Raw genomic sequence first — 12,736 nt, forward strand, 5'->3', positions numbered from 1 at the left:
TATGTTACAGGGCAATTTGCTGCCAAAGAAAATAAAAGGTGGGACTAATTCTTATATATAAAAACCTGTGACTATGCGTCAAAGGGGACACACCTGCTTCCCTGTGATTCTTCCCTGCTTGCCGCAGGCATCGCGCACAGTTCTGACTCAAGTTATCAGGTTCAGCACATTGCACATAGGGCAGAAGGACATAGATTATTTTTTCTCCATCCCCACTTTACATAGAAAGTGGGGACTTCATTGGGGTTCACTAGCAGGTAGATTCTGTGAAGTGAACCTCAAACTTCCCATTTTTATGACAAAATTGTCTTTTCCTTCTGGTTTTGGTAGGTTGTTATGGAATGCTGGCCTCTGGGTATGACCTGGCTCTGGCCTTCTTGGATGGTCAACAACTGTGATTCCTCCAAGGAGACCTGTACAAGACTGGGCTCATCTCCTTCATAGAGTGGGGTGATGGATTCCTGATATTTAGCTCCTCCCGCAAGGGTTTATGGGCATTTGATAGTTGATGGGAGGAAGATACTTTTCATAAGTGGTGTAATTGTCTCTCCCTCATGTTCCACTAAATAATCCAAACTTAACTCACTAATTCACCAAGATATGCTTGGCTAAAATGAAGTTTATTTGCTTGTTCGTTTGTGTTGTGTGTATCTCATTTACAGTGATTAGACACTAGTCAAGTCTTGTCACAAAAAGTCTGAAAAACAGCAAAAGAGAACTTTCTACTAAGCCTCTCTGACTTCTGGACAACTTTCTTCATCCCTCATCTTGAAAAATAAAGAACTCTAGTATAATGGCCGGTCTTTGGCTCACTGTTTGGGTGATGCCTATGGTTGGGATGACAATGGAAAGCACAGTATTAGAAATTCACTTATGTCACTTGGAACACTCTCCTCATGATTGGCCCACACTTACAGGTCACTGATATGGCAGCCTGAGATCATAGTTTATACCTGCTGGCACACTGAAGGCCCTTTGGCCTTGAGCCTGGAGAGGTCACCTGTTCCACTTAGCCCTTACCAGGGACTTACAGTTTGCAATCAGGCTATGCTAACAGAATTGTGGTCCTCGTTTCTTATTTAAGGGGAGGGGCTTCTGCTCACTGTGCTCTCCAGAACATGGAGTAATTGATTAAAACAGCAGTTTTTAAGCTGTGGATCACGTTCACAGGGGTCTCCGAAGACCATCGGAAAACACATATTTACATTATGATTCATAACTAGCAAAATTGCACGTGTGAAGTAGCAATGGAGACCATTTTATAGCTGGGGGTCAGTACAGCATGAAGAACTCTATTAAAGGTTGCAGCATTAGGAAGGTCAAGAACTACTGCATAGAGAGACGGGACCTACAGACGTGCATCAAACAAACCAATCTTGGGCACCAAAAATCTACCACAGTCACAAATTTCTTGCAGTAAACGGAAAATATAGGTCTTACTTATTTTTCCCTTACAATCTGGCTCAAAACTCCATTATTAAGTACATTATATTTTGAAATATTGAAGATCACAAAATAAAGACTCTTTCCAGGGTTCTCTGTGTTTAAACTTTATGGTATTATTCTGTTTATCTTTATCCATCATCTTCAGCCTCCAAATCAAAACTAGGCCCAGTCCCACATGTATGTAATCACAGCACTCAGGAATTAGGGGCAGGAGGCATATGAACTGGAGCTCAAGCTAGACTTCATAATGAAAACCTGTCACAAACACAAGTAAAACACTAACAATAATAATGATTAATTGTAGATAGTAGTTTGTGAAACCTTGGTGCGGAGACATATTATGGAGTTAATCTCCACACAACAGTTGACATTTTTTGTGCTATTATTATTTGGTGTTCACTACAGGAGTTTGAAATTGAGCTTTAAGAACTGACTATGCAGTATTAGATGTTACAAACCAGGTCTCATTTCTACATCTGTAATTAAGGAAAGCAACTTTTACCACATGGCGATCCTGACACATTCAGTATCCCATGCTAGCAAGTGGACAAGGTGCTTTGTAATCCTTGCCATGTCAAATATACTGTGTGGAAAAAACCATTTCAGACAAAGGATAAAACAAAACAACAACAACACAAATTCCACCCTTTGTCAACCCTGAACAATCCAACAATTAAAATTACAAGTACATATTTCAGTAATGTCAGGGTAAAGATTATTATGTAACAGTCAGTAGGGTAATTCTTCATGCCAAGCATGGCTTTGCCCAGTGTACAACCAAGGACACTTGCTTCTGTATCTGATTAATTTGGAATATTTTCTCCACCACAATAGAAGACCCATTGAAAGTGTGCTCATCATTTTCTGAAGCTCCACCCATCACAGTAAGAACTAAGTGGCCTTTTAAGTTCATGGTTAACATTTTTAGTCACCAGCCTTACTTTTCCTTCTTTCTTTCTACTAGACAAGTTATATTTCTCTTTTTTTTTTTTGGTTCTTTTTTTTCGGAGCTGGGGACCGAACCCAGGGCCTTGCGCTTCCTAGGTAAGCGCTCTACCACTGAGCTAAATCCCCAGCCCCTATATTTCTCTTAAAATAATCTAATACCCAGTGCAGAAAGAGAGACGTGCAGGGAGAGCCACTGTTGTTCACTGTGCCCTGCTGAGGGGACGGGCTGTCTATGCGAAGCCCACAGGCCCCTGAGGGAACGATCTGGAGTAGAGCAGAAGCTCTGGTGACTTCCAGAGGGAGCGAATGAGACTTGAGGCACAACAGGAAGTATAGAACAGATGACAAGAAAAGAACTAATGCTAGTCTTTGGGAACATGGGTAAAGGCAGACTAATTTAGCCAACCATGAGGAAAGCCATTTTCAAGACTACTTGAAGAGATTTCATTATAAAACATTAAAAATGTTTTGTTTTTAATTATTTCCAGTTCTTAATGGTAAATACACATCTATAATCTTGACAGATGCATAATGAGGCCTGCTTTAATAACACAACATGAATGATTAACAATTAGTAAGAAACACTAAAAGGTGTAAATTGAACATTTCAATGATTTACAAACTTGACCAAATTTTTGTAATTGTCCTGAATATTCCTTGCAGATTAGAACCCCCCCAAGTAAGATAATAATAGCAGCCCCCTACTGGGAACTAACTCATACATAAGACAAGTCAGAATTAATGAGAACACCATGTAGTGGCTTCATCTTTTACCCTAATGTAAATATAACAAGGTTAAATGATGTGTTTGTATGGTAGCATGTCTCATGGCTAGCCTCCATGATCTATTTTTATGCCACTTCATGCTTTGGCTATCACATCACTATATTGAAATATACACTCTTTTTGGTAAAGCACTGTATACTTTACAAAAGTCTAGGTGCTATCGTGATCAATCGTAGTTAGAGTATCCAGTAGATTATACAACATTTTAAGATGAGCTAGCAAGGTATTTTCTTTCTGTTGTCAGAACTGTGGTCATGAGTGCTAAAATTCCATTACTAAATTTATAAGAAAAAAATGTAGTGGGGATGAACAACTGACTTACCTCTTAAGCATTAAGTCTTAGCCTATATCTCTTTCTCCTATGCATTGGATGACTGGGTCCTTAATAATGAACTAATAAGCATTTTGCTAACTGTACATCCTTAGAATTGCTAGCACTGTGTAAGACATGGGCTCAGGTGCTTAAAGGGCACTTGGAGGGGAACCGAAGTGTTTCAGCTCTGGTATGCCTCAACCCTGGAAGATGGATTGAAAGGAGCCTTTCAGAATGAGCCCACCACGTGCAGGTCACTGGGACAATGGACTGTGATGACTCTCCCCAGGACACATCGTGCTTACTGCTCTGACATGTAATTGATCACCTGAGCAGTGAGAGGACCTTGCTGAAGGGTGTTTCTGAAGCTTCAAAGATCCGGCATATAGACAGAGTCTCCTGTGCACACCGTGTTAACACAACAGACACCAACAACTCATGATCTGTGCTTTCACACCTGCTAAATGACAGGGCGTGGCTGAAACCAGGAAGTGTTTTTCTCAGCCTCAGTCCAATACTGTAGGTTCCCTGAGCCCATGGCTGCATGTGCACCATGCCTCCAGCTGGAGGGGATGGTGGAGAGCTTTGCCCTGTGGAGGGCAAAGCATTCTCCATCCATTGGGTGAAGGGTTTTGGGAGGCTTTGGTCCTGCCCAGCTACTTGAGAGCATGAGGTTGTGTCCCACTTTATACGTGATGTGAACATGGATAAGACATGGGATCACCAGGGCCAGGACTACAACCTTTAGTTCATTCAGTGAACTAAAAAGAAGAAGGGAAAATAAGAATAACATCTTCAGGGTTTGGGGATGTAGCTCAGTGGTTAGAGCGCTTGCCTAGGAAGCGCAAGGCCCTGGGTTCGGTCCCCAGCTCCGAAAAAAAGAACCAAAAAAAAAAAAAAAAAAAAAAAAAGAATAACGTCTTCAAAAGTCCCTGGTTTAGTTTTCAAGATGTGAATTTTCTCTAGATGTTCTTTTATGTACCCATATTTTTAAAAAGTACCACACTTTTTGAATATCAGAGTGGTTGATAAAGGGGGAAGGCCAGAAATTCTAAATACATTGTTTTTTCCTCTTATTATGTCACAGTCTTTCAATAGTTGGTAAGTGGCAGATACGGAAGTAAGCAATGAAAGCTAAGCACGCTCACCAGAGTCTAGATTAGTTAAGGGAGATTATTTTTAAAAGTGTTAAGGTTTGAATTTTAGACACAAAGCTGCTCCATATTTGGGAAAATTAGGAAAACTATGATTTCTTCATATAGTGACCTGTTATAGGTGCCATAATATTCCTACACTCGAGCTTGAAAATGTGCTTAAAGAACAGTCTGCTTTGAGTTCTGTGAACACATACATTGTCCATGTTTATTCATACGGAAAGGTAATTAGACTATCATACTAAGGACATCCTTACATGACTGTCAATCGGAGATCCCTAGACAAAGGCTTCAGAATAACTTGTGAAGACATGTTCAGGCTCAGGCGCTACATAGGGAAGTTGCTTTATGAAGCTGAACCCTTCTTCACCTTTCCATGTCTGGCACTGTTGGGAGCAGAGTTCCCTCTGGGATTTGCAGAACCATGCAGACTTAGCAGTCTTAAGCTTTAGTTGACCTGGGGCTTCCATTAGCAATGACCTAAATGCTATACCCAGTGGCTATCTTGTTATGAGTACCAACTCATCACCCCGGAGTCAATACCCATTGAGCCTCTGCATGCATGTGTCTTTGTGTAAACTCCAAGACAGACACCTCCAATTTTTGCTAAATATGTATCAGATCACATCTATTTATACCCATACACCACCTGTTACCTGTTTATTAGTTGTGTGCTGTATACAATTCCTGTCATTTCAGCCTCAGATCTGCAAAGCTTTTTTTGTTTTCCTTTCCATGAAGCAAGGGTGTGTGTGTGTGTGTGTGTGTGTGTGTGTGTGTGTGTGTGTGTGTCTTACTAGGATGTCAGCAGAGCCAACAGGCTGCATTCAGCCCCTTTTCTCTTCTCAAGAGTTTAACACAATGTCATCAGTGACTGTTGTGGTCTCCCTGTAGCAAAGAGCTGGAGCACTTTGAAGTATAAGAGCCACAGTCAGGGAAGGGGAGTGTGGAGTTCAGGGCAAAACTTGAGGCTGCAAACTACTGAGGCACTATGGGAGATGCTTACAGCTCATCATGATAGCGAAGAAGTGGCCTTCTGGTCAGTGGAATAAGATGCCCTATCATCATGGTCATAGGCGGACTAGTAGGTTCTCAGGCTGGATAGCATGAACAAGAACTCCTTCCTCCATGTTCTGAAGACCAGCTGGGTGGTTTGAGCCATCCCTTCCTCAGCTCCCCAGTGATCTGTACTGGTTTGACCACCTGTAGTGGTATGTCCATCTGTACTGGTATGTCCACATGCATGGTACCACACGAGAGGCACTCTGTAGAGACAAATGCACAGTGTTTTCCAGGACACCCTCATTATGCATTCATTACTCCCTATCTGCAAAGTGTGGCAGAGAATGCCATGCTTGACTTGCTAGAACTCTTCAGAAAGAATCAGAATTTGGAGTCTACAGTCTAGTGCTTCTCCTGCAGCATTGTAAAAGCCTATCGGCAGGGTGGATGTGGGGCACATCTCCATGTCTTAGTACAGTTCAATTGTTGACCACTTCAGTTTTCCAGAAAGAGATGCATTTTTCATAAATTTCCTATGGCCCATTTTAATTGAGATCTACACAAGCAACCCTGTTTAGAAGTCCTTTCACCAGGATGATGAAGCTGCATATTAGTGCATATTCAGATGTCTTTTTTAAAAATGAGTACTAAGCTATGTTAAACAGTAATGGCTTGAGAAACAATTAACCCCTCCTGTTTCAGGCTTCCCAGCTGTGTACATTCAAGGAATTTTTGATATTTTCACATCATAAGGAAATGACATTTATTGTTGGAAATCAACTCTGCTCAAGACTGGCATTGTTATTCCTACAACAATCAATGGAGGTTCTTGTCTTCATGGTCGCCAAAGTTCATGTGAATTTGTCTTAAGAGTTTATTTTATTATTTTAAAAACTAAGGGTGTGTGTGTGTGTGTGTGTGTGTGTGTGTGTGTGTGTGTGTGTGTGTGGCTTGTGTACCTGAGTGCAGTGCCCATGGAGGTCAGAAGAGGGCATCTGATCCCTGGAGCTGGAGTTAAAGATGGTTAAAGATGCTGGATACATTTGCAGGGAACCAAACTTGGATTTTCTAAGACCAGTAAATACTCTTAATTGTTGAGCTCTCTTTCCTATGAATTCATTTTAGATATTCTCATATGGTCACAATTTCTGATGGTTGATTTTGGTTACCAACTTGCCCGGGGTATTAGTGAAGCACACTTCTGGCTGTGTCTTGTGAGGGTTCTTCCACAGATCAAAGTAAATGAGGGTTGTCCCACCCTACAGCTTGGAGGACCAGGCTGAAGAAAGGAGGGGAAAAGCAAAAGCCACCTTAGAACCAGCACATCATGAGACAAAATAAATTCCTTCTTATAAATTGCTTCTCTTGGCTTCTTATTCTTAGCAGAGAGAAAAGTAACAGATACAGAATTCACAATTACATTAACTGTTTTAAGTTACTTTGATCACTTATCTCCCAGAGAATTGTTTCCCTGTTGGCTAATTTTCAGCTCTGTCCCACTAGTCTGATGACTTTTACTGTGTAAGAAACGCATCTCCCAATCCCAACACACGAGTAGCTGGATAAAGGACTCTTCTGTCCTATTGAGAAACTAAAGAAAAATGATTAACTTATTCAAAAGACGGTTCAGAGTTTTATCCCTGAAAAGTCTTTCTGGCCATGCCAATTGACCAGCCACATGTTTCGACAGCATCCACACAGCCCAGATGTTATTACATCCAATATAATTTTCTTGGGTCTCTTTATCCCTTAAGACAGTGGCTACCAGAGCACACACACTGTGTGTGTGTGTGTGTGTGTGTGTGTGTGTGTGTGTGTGTGTGTGTGCTAGCTTCTATAATCACAGACCTTACTATGGTTGATATTCTGCATGCCAGGTTCCTAACTTGAGGGTTGTGGAAGTGTATGTGGGAGGTGTTGAATAATGTGGCAATGGTAAAGGCTTCTGAATATGTAAGACTAACTCCATGGCAAATGTGTAATGAATTCAAGATGCTTCTGACCATGCTCACCTGGCCTCACTCACCCGACTGCACCTACCTGGCCCTGCTCACCTGTGGTGCATTGTGGTGCAGCCTTGATTCAGAACATACAAAATATGAGCTTTGCACAACACATGCTAACACATCACACAGTGCCACACAATGCTCCCTGAAACACCTGGGCTCAGATTCCAGGCTGTTCTATGCTAGGAACTAGAATGTTTTGCTGTACAGGCAAAAGTTTCTTCTCTTCTAGACGATGATGTTTTTAAAGCCTCTTCGCCATCTTTCCTTAGCGTATGAAGATGAGGTCAGCACATCTTTAGGTTGTATTGTATTAGAATGTTTGGTTTTAAGATTTGCCATTTGAGTTGATGACTTGTATCTTGGCTTGGGTTTGGGACACATTTCTTACAACCTCTGAAGCAACCAAGATTTAATTCTGTGTACAAAAATTCATGAGCATTTCTATCTGATTAATAGGCACATTTGCTTTGACTGTTAATACATGGTACAACTATAGGCATACCAAGTAATTATTGTAAAATCAGTTTCCTTATGTTGTTTTATCAGTAAATTCTTGACTGTAGCACTGGTTTCATGTCAGTGTGACTGGGTTTGTATGAAAATGTCCTGGCCAGGAAGGTTGTAAATGTGAAATTTTTAAGAAGGATTTTTTCCCCTAGATTGTACAGTGAGATGCGAGTGAGGGCAAAGAGCAGCAGAGGAAGATGCAGGACAAAAAAGGGGATGCCCCGAGGCGGTCCGGGAGTGTCTCCCATAAGAAATGTACAATCCATTTATCCCAGGCTCTGAATAGTGAAATGTTTGGAAGCCTGGGATGACTATATCATCAAGCTTCCCAGGAGAAGTTTCAAGTATTCCATTGTGCCCTTTTAGCAGAGCCCTGTGGTATACAATTTTGATTGTTTATTGATGTGCTTTATCTAAAGCCTGGCTCTACGGGGCACTGTTGTTTTAACCTGATATGTAGGAGCAAGAAGTAACAATTGTTACTTTTAAAATTGTAATCAGTTCTCTATCTCCTACAAGGTGGTCACTTCAATTCCCCCTTTGTGAAAAAGCATGCCAGTGTTTTGAGCCAAGCTACCAAAATGGACATTTTAGTTAACAGCAAATGAAAGCCAAGTGCCTGCTCTGAAACTGAGAGGTTTGGGGCCCTGCAGAGGCAGAAGCTGTGGGGTGCAGCTTTGCAGATTATCTGTCTTTTGAAGCAGAAAGCTCTGGGGCCCAGATGTTGTGTGCTCCTGTGGAGATATGCATGGACACTTCTGGCCATAGAAGACTTCCTCTAGGAAAGAACACTTCTCAAGATGCTCTGTGGGACGATGAGAATGTGCATTACTAATGCATGGGCTCTAGGCCCTTGGGTAAGTTACCAGGCAGCGAGCTGAAGGAGGGAAGTGGTACCCCGTTACCAAGGAGCCCAGCATCTCTCCAGCATCAGCTTGGGGCAATGCAGAGCTATAGGCCCGAGGCAGACATTGGCGCTTCACTTGAGCAGTCACTAGCAAGGCCAGGAGAGGGTACCTCTTCTGGATGGGATGTCCGTAATCAGTGGACAGCTCTCAGGGAGATGCTGGCTAAGAAAAGAACATAGCAGAAGCATTGTGGTGGACAAAGAAAGATGGAAGGCACATTATACCAACTTTTAGAGAGTTCCCCAGAAAATCTCTATATTGGTATCTAGGATGCATTTTTAAATGGTTGGACAGATACTTATTGCATAAAACATCAGCTACACGTACGTTATAAGGAATACACCACATAACATATTTCAGTGAATGATCTGTATTTCAAGAGCCTCATGTACTTCATGCCTGTGTGCCTTATTATCTCATAGGGTGTTCATACTCTTTTCATTAATATGCATATCTGCTTTCATCTCTAGTAACGCTACTATTGTAGGTAACAAATTGTCCTGTATGTGATATTTGAAGCGAGAAAGAATCCCAAAGACCGCCTAGCCTCACGATATCATCTTGGCTCTTTAAGCCGAAGTGGGAAGCTGGGTTTCTGAAGTTTGCTCATCCTCATGGACTCTTCAGTAGTTTAAATATTTTAATTGGGCTTTTCTCTAGGAAGCCTTTCCTGTTCAGGGTTTATCAGAAATGCATTTTGCAGCCTTTCAGGAGAATGTGTTAATTATTTGCTGGAAGTAGGCTCTCCCTCCATTTAGTTGTTGACTGTTGCTTTGCTCTCAACATTTCTTCTATAGACTTTTCTTCTTGTTATAACCTAGAACTGTGTCTTCACACAACATATTTGTTGACTGTGTGGACCAATAAGGTCTGTAGAAAATGGTTGTTCTTTATAACATGACCAAGGGCTACAAAACATTATATATGCCACAAGGAAATGCCCTTGGTTTAATGGGTTCTAAGCAAATTGATCGACTAGAGCTTATTGGAAATGTACTATAATGGCTAAAACCAGGAATAAACATAGTTTAAAGCCAAATACTATAGATTCTCTTGAAATGTTATTAGAGTGTTTAATATTGAAAACAAAATTTAGGCAATGTTTTGTGTGTCCCAGAGATGTGCCATTATCTGTCAATCTTATTGCTGTGACCAAACACCTAATTAGACATAACTCAAAGGTAGAAGGGCATATGAGCATTTTGATGCATTGTTTGACAACTGCAGACTATCCATCATGGTAGAGAAGGCATGACAAATCAGACACATGAGAGGCTGGTCACACTGTATCTTCAGTCAGAAATCAGAGAGCACGGAAGTAGGGTGAAGCTAGGGAACCTGAGGACCATCACCCACAGTGATCCTCTTCTTCCATGAGGCTTCACCTTCTGAAAGCCCCAAGCAGTACAAGCATCTTGGGGCTGAGTGCTCTATGGGATCCACTTCCCACAGCACCAAGTGTTAGAATGCTTTGTGTTCAGCCCTTAAAACTGTGCTCCAAACAGCCCTTGTACACACCATCATCATTCCCCACTTAAAGTGAAGACATGGAGATTGTCCTTAAGGACGCAGAGCTAGTAGCATTTGGAAAATGGTGAATATTTGAGTTTTGTCCTTGCTTGAATGATGCTTTAGAATTTTATTAGCATATTTGTACTGAGCAAAATAATGGGCTTCATTTTGACAATCTCATATATGTGCATTCTAGTTCCTCTTCCTTTTCGAACCCTTCTACATTCCTCTGGAGACAGCTTCGCAGCTGACTATACCTTGGCCATTGACAGCAGGGCCAAGGTGGACATGGGTATGAGGTTTCCCCATGGTAAGCTGACTTTGAAAACTCTGAGGAAGACACTTGCTTTTTTTCAGAAAATCCATCCAAAAAGTCACAGAATGATAGAAAGCACAGTTATGAATTATTAATTTCCATCTATTCTGACTATATGACTTGTTCAAAGGTCTGGTTACTTAAGAGAATTACAGGATACTACTTGGGAGGTGGACAGAAGGAAGTTTTAGGCCTAGACAAATTATTAATGCTAGTCTTGCAGAACCCATTTTGTTAATATTTAATTCCCCTGTGAAAGAGATAATTCAAATAAAATAACTTTAAAGACTGTTTTCACACAGCTGATATAACATATTTTACTCAGACTGAACTACCCTCACATTTGTCTTTGAAACAATGGTTCTCTCAGTTTGTCCTGGAGAGCCTATCTTGTCATTTAAGGAAAAAATACAGCCCAGTAAGTGACATTAAACTTAGTCAACTCAGAATACCAGCCAATGCTGGAACATGGATGCCCACTGTGTACATAATACCATGATAGAAAATAATTTTGGGGGGACTGAGTTTTTCCAAATACAGCCAACAATTTAAAAACGAGATACACTTTACCCCTGTATAATTTGAAATCAAATTACATTCTGTCTTAATTACACTTCCCTATGAAAGTACACTAAACTGTAGCAAAAGCAAGTTCCATTCTTGAACTTTATGAACCACTGTAACTGAATGTGGAAAGACCAATGCATGTGCCGAGCAAAGGGGAACGGAGGGCGGGTTGGATAACTTCCTGTACCAGACACTAATAGGTCAGTGTGTGTTCTGTTGAAGCATCATCAAGACCATGTGGTCTAGAGAGGGAAGCAAGCAAGCAGAACACAGCACACTCGAGATGCAAGGGCAGACAGTGAATATACTTTAAACATGGGGTTTATTTCAAGTCTGGGAAGATATGTTTCATTCAACAGACAATACAGAAAAAACATTGTTGGTGAACTTTGTGCAGAGAAAGAAATAAAATCTAATTCATCCCAACCCCTTCACAGTAAAATAAAATCAGTGTGGATCAAATATTTAGGTGTTTAAAAAGTTAAGTTATAAATAAGCAAAGAAGATTTTGGTAAGATCTTTGGTGACCTTGAATGAAGAGCAAATTCTAGTGAGAGGGACTGGCTGGAAAGGCAAAGTCCTATAAAGATAACTGCTCTAATCATGTCAGGATTTAGGGCCTAGCTAGTTATAAAACACCACACAAAGCCTTGTAGACTGTTACTTACTAGTAAAAAATATTTTAGTCTCTATCGCACATCAAGGCTAACAATCAGAATTGTCTATTTAGGGCCAAGGGTAAATACTTGCCCTGCTCATCATCCTGATAACCTGAGTTTGGATTTCTGGCTCCCATGTAAAGGCACTCCAGGGGACGTGGGAGGGGGAAGCAAGAGCATTTCATGTTAGCTTGTGGACCAGCCAGCTTAGAGTACACAGCACAGTGATAAAACAGAAGAGACCCTGCCTCAAACAAGATATGAAGTGAAGATGGGCTCTCAATTGTCTTCTGATCTCTTCATGTGTAACCTGGGATGTGTGTGTTGTGAACTCACATACATGCAGCTCAAATATATACGGACACACAAACACACACGTACACACAAATGAAATGCGCGCATGCGTGCACACATGCACACACACATATCCACACACTCTGATACACATATTCATACACACATACACACACACTCTTACACATACATACACACATACGCACACACACACTCTTACACATACATACACACACACACACACACACAGGTTCACCACACAGAGTTTAAGCCAGATGTGGCGGTACATGCCTGTGATCTTAACACTTAGGAGCA

At 41.2% G+C, this 12,736-nt stretch overlaps 1 protein-coding gene across 5 annotated transcripts in view; it reads right to left on the bottom strand.

Moving 5' to 3' along the window:
• Prkn (parkin RBR E3 ubiquitin protein ligase) overlaps positions 1 to 12,736 on the bottom strand; it is a 1,215,323-nt gene that overhangs the window by 596,830 nt on the left and 605,757 nt on the right.

This window comes from Rattus norvegicus, chromosome 1 (genome assembly GCF_021556685.1).
Source record: "Rattus norvegicus strain SHRSP/BbbUtx chromosome 1, alternate assembly SHRSP_T2T, whole genome shotgun sequence".
Lineage (NCBI taxonomy): Eukaryota > Metazoa > Chordata > Mammalia > Rodentia > Muridae > Rattus > Rattus norvegicus.